We start from the raw sequence: 15,732 nt of genomic DNA, 5'->3' as shown, positions 1-15,732 counted from the left end.
GAAATTAAAACCAAACAAACGGTAATAAAGCGTTATAAATATATCTAAAGTAACGCGTAATGAACCAGTGATGGCCAGAGTAATCCCGCGTGCAGGCTATAGGCTCTGTCACGCGTGCGTGGATGTGTTTATTGGCTCAAAGCTGCTGGACTGCACGCGATGATTGTGTTTGGTTGCAGCTAGTTTTTGTTTTCTCTCCTAATTGACTGGTCAGGTTCATATAGCTCAGTGTCCGCAGGGAGGCTGTGAATGTGGGCCACAAGTTCCCCGAGGGGGGGAGGGGTGTGGAGGGGAGAGACTGAGAGGCAGAGCCGAGAAAAGTTGGAAGACTCTTAACAATTCAATAATGACACAAGTGTAAAAATACAACGACCCACACTGAGGCTCATGTCAGGTTATTGGATGTGAAAGATGATAAATACTCCAAACTTTAAGGTTATAAACTCCGAATTTCATGACTCCAACTTCACTTCTTTTTTTTTTTATTTTAATTTGAAGCAACTGTTCTCTTTAAGGACAAATCCCGCATATTATTTAAATTCCGTCACATTTCGCGATAAATCAATCACATTAAGTCTTGATAATTATTCATCTAATCAATAAATACACAATAGTTTCGACGCTCAATAAGACTTTGGCTTTAAAGAAGGAAGCTGGCGCTTCTGTCTGAGTCATTAGAGTAATGTGGGAACCTGTGTGTTTAATGGATTTAATAGCAGATGGATGTGTACTTAACTGAAGTCAAATCGCATTTACAATAATCCACATGCATTTCTTGTTGCCTACCATTATTAATGGAAGGCTGCTAATCATCTGCAGTCTCTTCAGTACACTGTCAGTACTTTATGCTGGGAAGAATGTAAGAGCTTTTCACACCTTTCACTCAAGTGACTTTAAAATGTTAGCAAGTGGATGAAAATCAAGTTTATATGTGGAATCACAAAGCTAATCCAAACCAAAAGGTGTATTACACTATGTTTTTTCCAGGTTTTACAGTCAAATGCACCAGCAGCATCACTGATTAAAATGTTTTAATCAAATTCTCTGGGCACTAAACAAAAAAAGAAGGGAAAATGGTGCTTTAACCTCCTGAATGAAGGTTGGAAACATGATGTCAGACTTCTCCACATCCAAATTAACCTCCAGCCGTGGGCATGGACTTGCAAATCGCTGCCGTATAAACCTCCAGTGACTCCTCGTGCTATTCAGTGCATCTAAGTTCAACAAGCGCTGGCGCTCACCTGCTACTGCTTTGACTGCTGCCAGCTGCCAATTAACACCTATGGCATGTTAATTAGGCCGCAGAGTCTACCACTTCAGGAGACTTTTCAGACCCTTCACCACAAGTGCCTTTATTTTCACAAGAGCTCATGTGCAATCTGCATATGCATCTTGCATGGGGAATCAGGAGGAAGCCAAAGTGGGATTCAAAGCTGCAGTCATGTCGCTGCAACATGTCAATGGACTGAAAGCATTTGGAGATCATGTGTAGTTCAAACTATCTGGGGCCAATTAGACTGTTGTGGGCTATAGGTTCATGTTAGCGGCACTAGTGAGAGGGTAACTGAGTTCAATAAGTCTGAAAAGAGACTTAATTAGTAATACTCCCTGACTGTGATGTCTTGGAATTGTGTCCAAATCATAATTAAATCAAAATATGAAGCAAAAACACTGGACTAACACATCTGATCAGTCATAGATCTTTCAACATGCAGGTCAAACTTGATGTATAATACAATAAAAAAATCAAAGACCTGTGTTTATCCTCTAATATTAACAAGGGAATTTATACAATATACACATACTGTTCAGATTCTGCTGCTGCCTCACACACACAAGCACACATGGATGAGTAAGACAAACAAACCTCGAAACAAATGAACAAACGGCTGGCTCTTCTCACGCACAACCTATCGTGATCCGTCTTCAAGAAAATCTGGAATCAGTCAGCTCCCAGTATAACGTACAGAACCTGCTGGAGCAACTTCAGAAAATTAGACAAATGCACAACATGGCATCATTAGTGCCAAAAGGGATACTGGAGGTGAAGTGGGTGTTTTGGGAGGGGGAGGAGAGAGAGAGATGGGGAGTATGTGTGTGTGTGTGTGTGTGTCTCTTGGATGGGGTGGGGGTTCATGAAACGTTACTCAGAAAAGAAGAAAACCACCTAAAAGGCTCGAGAAACACAATGACACATCAAAAGAAAAAACCTGAAAACCGTGGTATAATAAGACTCATGAATAAGCTCAGATCCCAAAGGAACAATGTGTGTTTAAGTGTGTGTGAGAGAGCGAAAGAGAAGGAGTGTGTGTGTCGGGGTCTGAAGCTGTTCATGCATCTCTCTTTTTTTTTTTTTTTTTACATAAAAGGCCTCAATTCCCCATACAAAATTAAATGTGTGTGTGTGTGTGTGTGTGTGTGTGTGTGTGTGTGTGTGTGTGCGCGCGCATGTGAGCACAATCCCAGAATTACTCTAAAATCACAGCAGGAGGAACATCCATTCGCCACATTAATGTTTTCATTACTTCACATAATCATTTCAGCTCTTGTCTCTGGTCACAGTTCAGAGATGAGAAACGTTTTATCTCTTTGATGCACAAAAACTGAGCGAGAACACGTTGAACTCTGCTAATAACAAAGGCAAAAAAATGTGATTTGCCTTTTTTTAAAGGGGCTAAAAGTTTGCAGTGCACTTTAAAGTGCCGACTTAGTGAATTTAAACATCAAATTATTCAAACAACTGACCACACAGGTTTTAATGTCAAATATTTTACAGTTTAACCAACAGCTGATAACAATAGAAACACAATCTGACTACTATAAAAAAACACACACCTTAGCTGGTCACTTTATTAAAGCATGCTGTAACCATATATGGCAGTTAACATATTTAACAAGCACTTCTCACTGTCCACATTTGACCTTTGTGCAACTCCTACTGTCAATTTTCAGACATTTTAGCGACGTGGCTCCAGGAAAATATCGACAACTATTGGATAGATTGCCATGACATTTTGTACAGATGTTCATGGTCCCCATAGGATGAATCCTAATGATCCCAATACTAAATCCCCTCAGGATGAATTACTATAACTTTGGTGATCACTTAACCTTTTGTCTTGGTCCCCTGGTCATCACTTGGTGATGGCACTAGAGTATAACTCCGACAATCACCAAAGCTTGCGATGCATCCTGAGAGGGACATGAATGTCTGAACTGGATTTCATTGCAATCCATCCCATAGTTGTTCAGAAATTTGACTCAAAACCACAAATGTAAACGTTATGGTAGTGCTAGAGAAAAAGTCAAAGGATCACAAAAGTCATTAGGACTCATCCTCTGGAAACCATGAAAATTTAAAAGCTTCAGTTTGTCTAGCCTGGTTTCACTCCGAAGTTATCGAAATCTGCAGTGACTTGCGGCATCAGAAACCATCAAAAAAAGGCGTCCTTTAATGTTGACATAATGGTTGCAGTTATAGTTTAAAGGGCACCCAGCGGCATCAGGGGGAAATGTGGTGGGACAAGGACGAAAGTTAACATGGTGAAAGTCTGAGTGGGGTGGGCAGGAGGGGTGGTGAATGGGTCCAACAAACATCGACTTTCACCCGAAAGTCAGTGTTCGCGTTCTGTATCATTCTAAAGCCAAACCTTGTTATTTTTTCCTAAACCTAAGCACGTACTTTTGTTTCCTAAACCCAATCAAGCTTGTTTGTTATCGTCAATTGTTGTACCAATGTACTGCATTTATTTTGAAAGAGACTGTATGTAAATGTTAAATTTCCTGTGTAAACGGAAGTGTGTTTTGAAAGAAGACAATGCATGTAACAGGCAGAACTTGACACGGTGTCCCTGAACGTCAACAACAACCAAGGGTACCTTGCCCATTGTATGTGGACATGGAAAGTCAGTGACCAAAACATCAATATGTGACGAGGTTGGGGTGAGTGTGTTAGTTTGTCCATGACTTTGATTTATGACCCATAGGCTACCTTAAATTATATATTTACAGTGTCCTCAGATGTATTTAGTATTCAGTGCTAATCAGCAATAACCTGGAATAGCCAGACCAAATTAAAAATGCAGCGACTGAAGATCAGTGCTTCTTCACACAACTAGATAGGACTGCAACCAATATGAACAACAAATCGCAACATAGTACTGAGCAAGGGAAGAATGTAAATAGCCTGCAGCATGCAGAGATGAGCTGTGATGATGAAGCCTCAATATGCCTGTGAACCAGTGTTGCCATCAAAATTTGAAAGTAGTACTTCAACGAAAGTTCCACATCAGCTGCAGCCATTGTGGTTGTTTCTGAAAATGCTTCAGTGGCATTCCCCTTTACTAAGATAGGTTTGTGATTGTCGTTATGTCCCTGGAGTGAAGGTGCGTGAGCCAAAAAAGATGTCCTCACATATTTTGCATTAAGCAAGAAGTCTTCGCAAGTTTTCAGTTATCATCTGAAACTTTTTTTTTTTACTTTATTTTTTCCATCATGTGAGATACCACTGTAACATGACACTAACAACACACCAAGCAAAACGAATAACAAAAGCACAAATAAAGGAAAAACAAAACAAAAACACTCATACACAAACCTTCAACAAAGCAATAAATATCATATCAGAAATAATAAAAAGTGACCAAATACAAACATATACATATATACTATCTAAACCCCTGCACCCTTAAATCCATACCATAAATCCATGTATACTTTTAAGTTCATATTATTCACATTGTCCCCCATTTTTGATGTGACTCTCCCATTTGGCCCACAATGTGCATTCCATTCTAAGATTTCCTGATTTTATATGTTAACTGCTCCATGTCTTTTACTTGTTACACAAGGCCCCTCCATTTCTCTACACTCGGGCTTGGTTTCTGGAGCCAGTTTTTGTTAAGACTTTAAGAGCAGTTATTCTCAGTATTCTAATTAGGTATTCACATCCAACCATCCCCATTGGCACTTTTCCAACAGAACAAACATTTTTATTTTCCATACAAATATATTTCCAGTAGGTATTTAAAACCTGACAAGACCAAACGATGTGACTAATAAGCATCGTTTTCTGCATAGTCTCTCCAGCAATTTGGTGTTATTGATTGTTGGAGTTTGGCGTGTTGAACAGGTGTTACAAAATATCTCATTTGTAATTTCAGTGCAAACTCTTGCCAGAACTGAGATCCTATTGTCTGAAATTTGATGCTTAACACCCCCGCATTTTTATATCACTATTCTCAATGTATCTTCTGACTTGTAAATACCTAAAAAAAGGAGAATGTGGCAAATTATATGCTCACTGTAATGATCCAAACTGCACAATTCATTTTTTGTCAACAAACTGTTCAAATATTTCAACCCTTTCTGATTCCAGATTTTAAAGGTGCCTTCCCCTTTGTTTGGGATAAAGTTGGGGTCTGCTTTTATTTGTCTCAATACCAGAGGTTTATTATGAATCTTAAGATCCCTATTGACTTTATTCCACACTCTAAGAGTATTTTGAAACCATTTGTTATCTTTTTTTGTTCTAACATTTTCTCAAGGAAAGGCAGGAGTTTCTCCATGCCTTTGTATTGGGCCAGCTCTATTGACTTCCATTTTGGCTGTATATCCTCCATTAGCCATGTTCGTAATATTTGTACTTGGGCTGCCTCAGTGCCAACATTCACACTGGCTAAAATAAATGGAGGTTTGGCTCTTCTTAATTAGCAGAATTATCATCTGAAACTTGCCCCATTTTAGATAAACGGTTGTGACCCGGTCCAGGTGGGCTGAATATCTGTTTGAACTGGAGGGGGACCAGACACATCTGCCACATCTGTTTGGTTCTCAGGCTACCAGCAAATGTTTACATGCGAAACAGAGATGTAGATGAGATACCTGCTAAATATTCACCTTAGCATTGTCTCTGTGAGCATGTTAGCTTGTTAGCGAAAGCATTGCTATGCTTGGGTACATCCTGACAGAGCTGCTAGCATGACTGTAGACCTTACCTTGTTCCAGTCCAACCTCTTACATAAGCTCCATAAATCTGTAGCAGTAACTCCTGATGTCAAGTATAAATGTTTTAAAACATTTTTTTTTCCACAACAGTGTCACACAGAATATTGAATAAAGATGATGCACAACATCCTTTGTTTATTTTATAAATGTTTGGAACTGAATGACATCACTGTAGATCTTCTTAATCTTTATTAGTGAAAGCACTGTTAAGAAGTGAACATTTTTCTCTACAGGATAATATTAATATATAAGTGTCTGTATCCCGAATAAACACTTTTGATTAAACTTTGGTGTACCGGATGCTGTGGAGAAGAAACCTCAAAGCAAAACAGCACAAACCTGGAAGAGAAGCAGAGTCATCTGCGTTCTGTACACTCACACAGCACTGTGTCTCATTAGCTGTGTGCTTCATTGTTTTTTGGAGGAAGCACATTTCTGCACAATTTTTTCCTCTGTTTTATGGTTTGTCTACAAATAACTTGTTCAGAGTGGCCCCTGCTTTTTAGTTGACCCCCTTCTCTGTGTTGTATGACATCATTTCCCTATTGTAAGGCGATTTCTGCTTTGAATCTGAAGTAAAGTGAGTCTGTGCCAGAAGTTAAGGGATACAACTTTACTCCCTCTTGTAAACAACGAGAGGCCAACCTGCTATTAGCAAAGACTGTGGACATTGTAGGTGGGAGAAGGCTCTTTGTGTTGTGTATATAGAAAGTCAAACAAATTGGTCTGAGTGGCTGGATCTTAAATGTGTTTATTGCATATGTAAGAGGCAATTGTAGAGATGCAACAAGTTATGAAATATAGCTGAGGGCAGAGACAGCTAGAGTTACTGATCATGATTTATTGTTTTTAGACTAAAACACTAAAAATATCATCAGTCAAGTGCACCAAAATTATTTCTCTAGTTCTATATTGTCAGTATTTATAATAAAAGCACAATTATGAGGATGGTTGCAAAAATTCTGTTTTGTGTTGAGTTTTTCTTTTCTTTTTTTTACAGCTTTTTATTTGTCATCCTAACTAACATCAATGAAGTCAGTGCAACAACATTTAATTTGCATTTGCATTCTATTTGTCTGTTTTGTTTGTTTGTTTTTTTCAAAACCCAGCTTGAACTCCTAAAGTTTTGTTTGATTTCTTTTCGAGCAGAGTAGAGTAGGATTGCATGGTTTGTCAATTTAAAATAGGACAGGATCCCCCCAGACAGATTTTTAAATTAACTAAAGATTGTTAAACTTACAGGCAGGTATGTAGAGGTCAGGGTTGAGGAACAGACACAGGATGGCAACATGGAGACCGTCCAGAGGGCAAGGATGGTGAGCAAATCGGGAACATGTGGGGGATAACAATGGAAAAACAGGAACAGATCAAGTGCAGGTTCAGGCAAGTGTCCAGGTTAAGATGGCTGTAAACAAAGACATGAGCAACATTGCAACCTTAATGACCTGGTAAACAGTGATTGGAAAATGGCTGGTTAAATATCTGCAGGGCTGATGAGGGAAGTGGGAACAGGTGAGCAGGTGAGCAGGTGGGCGGGACACTGGTCTTGGCATCATTTTAAAAATTACAATTCTAGTACCCTTAAAGCGAAACTGATACCATTAGAATTTTTCATTTGATTCCTTGTTCTCCTAATTTAATTGATACCCAACATAGAATCATTAATTTGTGTAAAATGACGCCAGATGACACAGGTGTGTAGTACAACCGTATTATCAAACGTTTTGGTGGCATCTCGGCAAGCTGAACTGCCAGGTCTGTGAAATATACCACACTCAGCTTCACCACACAACAGCAACATGTGGGCTGTAGCTGCTGAGGTAGTGGGTCAGTCACATGTCCCATTAAATCAAAGAACACTTATAGTGACTGGCTGCGAGCAAAACAATACATACAGTAATTTTCTTCTTTTTCTTGGTCTTTTTCTTGACTGGAGAAGTTTTGACACGACTTGGTGCTGGGTTATTTCGGTCAATACTTTAAAGGTATCGAGTGCTGATACCCAGCGCTAGCGGAGATGGTCAGGTGACTGGAACTGGAGGGAAAGGGGTCATTACAAGGTAGGAGCGAGTGGCTTGATGTGACAGGGAGAAGACATCTGGTGGCGAGGAAGAGAATGGCGAAAAAGGAGTTTGAGGAAGAGAGGACTGTGGCTTGAGCTAGGAACAGTGAAGAAGAATGTGGAGGATCTAAAAAACAAAATGTACCAAAGCACCATAGGTTTACCATTCATGACTTAGTCTCAGGGAATATACTTATTTTGAACTGCTCAAATTTAACAAAGTTGTCTGTGTCTTCTCCCTGGGGCCTAGCTCAAAATGGGGAGGTACTGGGTGGGAATCTAAGAGGACAAAAGTATGAACTACGTTATAGTACACTAGAGTATGATTATGTGTTGCAGATTTGAATTCAGCAGAGTAGATTGGAGTAAAGTAGAATGGAGGCTCTATAAAGTTAAAAGTGTAATAAAACCAATAAAACGTAGCTGCGTCTGATTATTTCAGTACTCTAAATTGATCTCCATATAAAAGTCTGTTAAAAGAGAGAAGAGTTCATAAGGTTAGTTTTGTTGCCCTGTGGCTCTCAGGTATGTTTTTCAAAGCCCACACAGTAAAGGTCAAATCACCTCTGGACCTTTTATTATCTGGACATCAGAGAGACCTTTTGCCTAAAGCTGCAATGATACAGTCCAGCTCCTAATGGGTTAAAAGGGTCTGAGCAGGAGCTGGAAACAGGGTCTGACTGAGCTTAAAGAGGCATCATCTTAAAATCAATTACAAAGCTATAACCAACAATTTGAGTAACTGCCCGTGCAATAAAATCTAAATAGGATTTTAGTAATTCTACACCTCATCCACTTTTAAATGTGTTGCAAAATGGTATACACTTATTTTCATAATGTCATAATCTTAAAACAACATATGCCAGCTGGATTTTACCTTGTCTGGGAATGAAATTATAAATACCTTTTTTATTTTTTTGTTATTGTTACTTAACACGATTGAAGGAGAAACACAGTTGAAAATTGGTTTATGTTACGGTTTGAGATCTGACAGCAAGCATGGTGTGGAGTTTCCATGTCTACACACACACTCACAGACACACACACACACACACACACACACACACACACACACACACACACACACACACATCTCAAAAGCACAGGACCGGGGACTTAAGTGGCAAACACTCTGCAGGCCTGCCCAATTTTCAAGGCGATTTCCTAACTTGAGAAGGTGCGGGCTGTGAATAATTGTGGTGCTCTTCATGCTTGTGATAATAATGTTATTCTAAAGGGGTGAAAGTGATACAAATAGTGGAAAAAACACTTAAGAAGAGAAAAAAAGAGAGACGTTAGGACATGTAAGAAACCACACATTTTAACTTACTGCCAAATTACTCATCTATTATGGGGTTTCATTTACTCTGACAATTAAAGCAACGTAAGTGCTTCAGTAACACTCGTTCTTTCTCTAACACACGCAGGCCATGTGGTGATGAAGGTTAATGAGCTTAAGAAAAAAGACTGTTTAGAGTTTGTTTTGTTTTCTTTTAAGTTTTAAATGAGCTTAAAGTTACAATGTGTAATTTACGTGGTTGTTTATTAGCAAATATCAACTATTGCTTTCATAAATATATATTTACAAAAGTGTAATGCAATTCATATACAAATGGAAGCTTTCTCATAGGCTTAGAATGATTTCTCTATATATACACAGGCAGGGTGCGTTCTGATGGAGGCTGCCCTTTTGCGTCGCCATATTTGAATACAGTGGCTGAAAGGGATATATGTGCTTTGCCTTTCGTGTTTACCTAGAACTTGCCGTCACTGGAGACGATTAAGGTGAAGATCAATCTGGGGCGCTTCTGCATGAACCTGCTTTGTACTTTTATGATTCTGTCGCACTTTAAATGGAGGACCACACATATGTTTTGCCCCGTAAGAGGGAAACCACGCCACCAAATAAAAGAAAAAGATCAGATAAGCGAGGACGGGACAAAACGCGAGTGAATATCGGCGTTGCTTATTCCAGGTGGAAAGAACTCCTACACTAAACTACTTTTCCCTCTCGTCTAAGTTCAAGTGACGGCTACGTTTACATGCTAACGTTATCCTAGCCTTGGCTAACGTTATCCCAGAGCTGCAGCTAAATTTTTAGCCTAGCCTACAGCCTAATCTGTTGATTCCTCTCGCGGTGCTGCGAAGGCTGCCACCCTCTCCTCCTCCTCTTCCCTCTGGGTAGCTGAGACACACCTCTTCGCCTGGCCGTTCCTGCACCGCCTCTAACGTTACCCCCTCGCCCCCTTCCTCTCCCTGGTCTTCCTCCTCTCCCTCTCCCTCTTCCTCATCTCCCTGTGTCCTGTGGAAGAACACTCTGGAAACGCATATATTATAATCGTACTAACCTATATTTGCCACACTGTGCCTTGACTATCACATAAAACGTGTTTTTTTAGCATTACTGTGCTAATGCTCGTGTTACCAAAACAATTAGAAATAAAACACTCCTAACCTATATCTCACAGATAACCTATATCTCACTGGTAAGCTATAACATATCGTGACATGGTTTAGAATCCTAAATAAATATTCACCTCGTCGCTAGATACTCCTGAAAAACTTGAAAAACTCTGTTGTCTGCGCAAGGCTTTTTGTCCTACGAGGCCACCGTCACTTACCCAACGGGAGGGGTGAGTGAGTGAGCGCGAGTGAGCGCTGCAATCTAGAATTTGACCGCTGATGTCACTTTTACTCACCATTTTTACACACTGAGGCTTTAACTTTACACCTAACACAAAAGTGGCCACTTTTTAGATTACTGTAACAGGTCATTGTCACAGCCAGATAGTGAAAACCTGTTCATTTTAATGTGATATTGTTTATCCACTGCTTTCTAAAGCAAAATAACACAAAGCTAAATAGCATAAGAGCAAAATTATATATAAAATAAAAGGATTAAACAATATATACTGCTTTAACTAAAAGTTAGCATGTCCAGATAACTTGCTAAAGCTATAGTGCTGTTTACAAAGCTAATCAGCCCATTACTTTGCACTCAGGCAACCTCAGTATGTTATTATTAAAGTGGAAACACCCCCCCACCTCCGCGGGTGGGGGAGTGTTTGGCGCGTTTTTAGCGCAGTAGTCACAAAGACAACCGGATCACTTCGGTTTTGAATTTCTCTACCGTTCAACTTAGGCTGATACTCTTGTTGGGGGGGATGGGGATGGATACCCAATGTTAGCTATCAGGGAACACAAAAGTGCTATCCTCCTCCTGTTTTGGTTGGTACAGTTGGTGTCTTCCTATGTGGAGTAAATCACGTCTTAATTTTCCCAGAAGATCATACCCGTTGGCAAGCAGAATAGACTTCTTTTTTTTTTCTTTTTTTTTTTTTTTACAGCTGACCTTTTGGCCTATCATAGAAGGATACACATTAGATGTTACTAATAACACTAATGATAGCTCTGTTCCATTCAAAAGTCCTAGTGAGTGTGACAGTAAGTAGGTCTGCAAAATCAGAGCAGCTAAATAGAATTCAGCCATCATTCATTTCATGATTTACACCTGTTCTTTTCCTACTGTGATGTGTAAAAATGTCTTCCATGAAAAGGGCCTATTACATAGTGATTGAGACACTTATAGGGAACCAATCTAAATTTAGATGGTGTCATTATTCTATAGCCATTATATTGTTCAATCGACATAATGATAAGTTACAACAAAAAAACTTGTCTACTGTCACTTTAACTAAAACACCACTACATTTGTCATCGATAGTCTCTTTCCTCAAACCTTTTTTTTCTTGTGAAAGTAAAAATGTAAACAATAAAACATCAGTCTAACCTTTGTGTTTATGAGGTAAGCACCAAAACAGGGATTTGTTTGTCACAAATTATCAGTCTGATCTTACATTTTCCTACTTCATCGTGGTGAACTAGTTCTACCCTGCAATACAAGAACAGTGCTGTTTCTTATGTCTTTGTCCTCAACTTGTGAGGATGCTGACTTGTTATTTAGTACATTTAGCCTCAGTCTTCTTGCATTACAGAGCCAATTGCACATTTAGGAGCCTTTTACCTTTTTGGTTTTCATCTTGAAATGAGTTAGCCAAGGACAAGTTTCATCCACCTCACAGAGCATTAATTGTGTTAATTAGCTAGCTAGCCAGGTGGCTTTGATTAAATATAGCTACAATTGCCATTACAAACAGCAAAGTTGACAGTGGCTGGCTAAAAGAACAGAAAGCTTGACAGGCAAAGCAACAGTTATTACAACTTAAAGGTACATTCAGATAACACAGGACGAATAAATACAAAGCATCTACATGTTTGTTCACAGATTCAATTATGAAGTAGATGCACAGCATGGACAATATAAAAATAAAGATGTGCTTTAGGCTGATTCATACTGAAATCAAAGAAAAATCAATGTTCTGCCAATTGATCAGGCTCAGAGATCTCCCGCGACCTCATCCTCTTATCAAGTGATCCCAAGTAATTCCAGCTATACTATCAAATCACACACGGTACTCCTGATATCTCCATGGCAAACTGTGTAGACATGTAATTTATTACAGTATATTAGGATAATATTACAGTGGGTTAGTGGGATCTGGATTTGCAGGAGACAGCAAAATTGGAAACATAATATCAGGAAATCGTGATAAGCGCGTACATCTGCTGCTAGTTCATGCTTTCCACTGAATCAAATGAGTAAATAACTGTGTTTTTACTTTGTTATTGTGTGAGTGGGTGGGTGAGTGTACCTTTGTGTGAGACCGAGAGAGGAAGCATGTGTGTACGCTTTCAATGTTTTGTCTGTGGTTTGAGTGCCCAGACTATTCTCTCATCCTGTCTGCGTGTGCACTGTGTGTGTGTGTGTGTGTGTGTGTGTGTTTTTGTGTGTGTGTGTGTGTGTGTGTGTGTGTGTGCGTGCATCAACGTAATACCTCAGAGAGTGCTCTACCGGCTGTCTGTGTATGAACTGAATAATGCATTAGGAGATTCCCTTCCTCTCTCCCTCTTATCTCATACCCAAGTCTCCTCCACTCATCTTAACCTCCAATCTCTCAATCATTCGCTTGTTTTCCTAATATTCACCTACTTACGTGACCTTTGTTCTGTGCCTCATCCTCTGCCATCAATCTACATCACCACCCCCTCCTCCCCCCTCTGCTCTTCTCCCCTCCCTCTATCACTCAGCCCCTCCCAAGCCTACTCATGCGTAAGGTAGTGGGGTGAAAATGCTATGCTCTCAGTGCAGCCTCTGCACGCAATAGTGCTGGGATCGTGTGAGAAGGCCGGCAGACATGATGCAGCCCCACATGGCTGTGGCATGGAGCCACGGAAGAGAGGAACAGTGCAGCAGGGGAGGGGTGTAAAAAAAATCCCCACTGTCCCTGTTACCCGCGACAAGGGGTCTCAGCTCAGCCGAAACCATGGCAACGTTTCACACTGATGAGGGATTTTTTCACTGCCATCGTCAGGGTCAATCAGGCGGGTCAAGGTGAAATGGCTGCCACTCACGCAATGCCACTCTTAAAGGAGGGGGAAAGGGGAAGGGAAGCAGAGTGACAGAGCGCACCAAGAAAAACAAACAAAGCTAAGCGACTTTCCATTCATTTAGGAGGGCTCCTAATGAAATCTGTAGCGCAGAAATCCCTGGGTAATATTTCTTTTAAACACATTGATTTAAAGTGGTGATTACTGCAAAGGCTGTGGGTGGAGAAGTGGGTTCAAATCACACCCATCACTCATTCTCTTTTGATTTTCAGGGCTCAATCCTCAAAGGCCAGCTGGCTTGCTCCCCCTTTCCCCTCGGGTCCCCCCACAGCCGCGCTCTCTGCACACCTCTGCTGATGCTGGTCTCATTTCAGGGGCAGGTCGTAATGAAGTCCTCGCCCTCTGATGTATGTTCCTCCGGGGCCGCGGGCCGTGTGGGCCAGGCCGCTGAGCAAGCGAAGGCCTCTCCATTACAGACGGGTTAACGTCTTGTGTCAAGCTTTGGCCGCCATGGCTGCAGTTGTGATAACAATGTAATGACTTTCTACCTCTGATTACCAAAGAGTCAGAAAGACACAAGATCAAAGTAAATAAAACAGAGTAGCACCTTTGGCTAGAATAATAAACCCCCTCAGAAGTGGTGCATGCTGGGAGGATTACTCATATTTTTTCATCTAATTAGGACAATACATCATTTACATTTCACATGGTGGAATGGGGCCAAGCGGAGAGGCCCAGGCTACTCAACATGGGGTAAGCTAAAGCTCATGAGGAGCCAAAGAAAATGAATCAGATACATGAAATATACAGAGTATGTTCAATTATTTTAACAAAAACATGACCATTTTTTCGATAATGGATGTAATTGTAGTTGTAGCTTACATCTTGAGTAATATAAGACAGGAAATCAGTCAAGATCTGTTGCTGTTCCTTCTTTAAATAGACAACTGATTAGGGCGAGTGTGTCATTCTGTTTGAATATTGGGTTATAGATGTGTGTGTGTGTGTGTGTGTGTGTGTGTACGTCTCAGAAGGCGCAGGTGTCCGTGTGTGTGTGGTCCCATAGCTGAGGTGGGCTTTTGAGTGAGGAGGCCTCTTGGAGAACCATCACTCTCAGGGTTAATATCTGTTTCCCATCTTTTCCAAGTGGCTCTTGAGGAACTGTGGGTTTCCCCCATTTCATTTTCAAAAAGGGGGAAAAAGAGGAAAAGAAAGCCCACTCTTATGAAATTACAAGTACTTGAAAAGATCTAATGTGGTCTTAATTGTCTCGCTCCATTTGACAATGGGTGTGGAGGGAAGCCATGGGTTTGTATCGGGGGGTTTCTCAAGTATGTTTCAAATTACAATAGGGAGTTGTATAGAAAATGGGCTCGGCTGTGTTGTGTGGTTTTGTTGTCTTGGACAGGATAAGGAGGTGCAAGGCTGGGGTGAGGCACGTTTTTTTTTTCCAGAAGAGAAATGCCTTGAATGACGAACTTGAATCTGGAGTTGAATCTGGCCAGTGCGGGGAATGAATGAATATTTTCTTGCAGCCCAGCTTGAAAACATCTGAGGTTGTCAACACAAGAAAATCAAGCTTTTTTTTAAAGACATAAAATGACCTGTGTCACGTTTACCTGCCAAGGACCTCTAGTGGCTGGGTGAACTATGAATGCTATCTGTCAGGAACAAAAGTAGAAGTAGCATGATGTTGAAATTACTACAGAATCTCACAGGGACAAGGTCGGCATTGATGGATGGGTCAAGAAAAGTGTGTGACTTTGACACAGGACAGTGCTGTTTTCATATTGTTTCTTAAAGTCAGACAGTTCTGCTTTTTTAGGGTCCAGTGTGTAGGATTTAGGGGGCTATATTGGCAGAAGTGGAATATAAAATAAGAAGTGAGTTTTCTTTAGTGTATAATCACCTGAAATAAGAATCATAGTGTTTCATTATCTTTGAATGAGCTGTTTATGTCTACATAGGCAACAGGTCCTCGATGCACTGCCCTGTTTCTACAGTGGCCCAGAATTGATAAATCACACACTGGCTCCAGATATGGCCAATTCTGTCTTTCGTGTCAGCTACCATAGTTAGCAGGCCCTGAGCGACAAGTGTCAGGAAAAGACTGTTTTTTTTAAAAAATTGCTATATTCAGTGTTTTTGCAACTTTGAATCACTGGGTTAGTTTGTTTTGGAGAGGAACAGCCCTCTGCAGCTAATGCGGTTCACAG

The sequence above is a fragment of the Epinephelus lanceolatus genome, chromosome 19 (assembly GCF_041903045.1).
Source record: "Epinephelus lanceolatus isolate andai-2023 chromosome 19, ASM4190304v1, whole genome shotgun sequence".
NCBI lineage: Eukaryota > Metazoa > Chordata > Actinopteri > Perciformes > Serranidae > Epinephelus > Epinephelus lanceolatus.
This window is presented reverse-complemented; position numbering follows the sequence as displayed.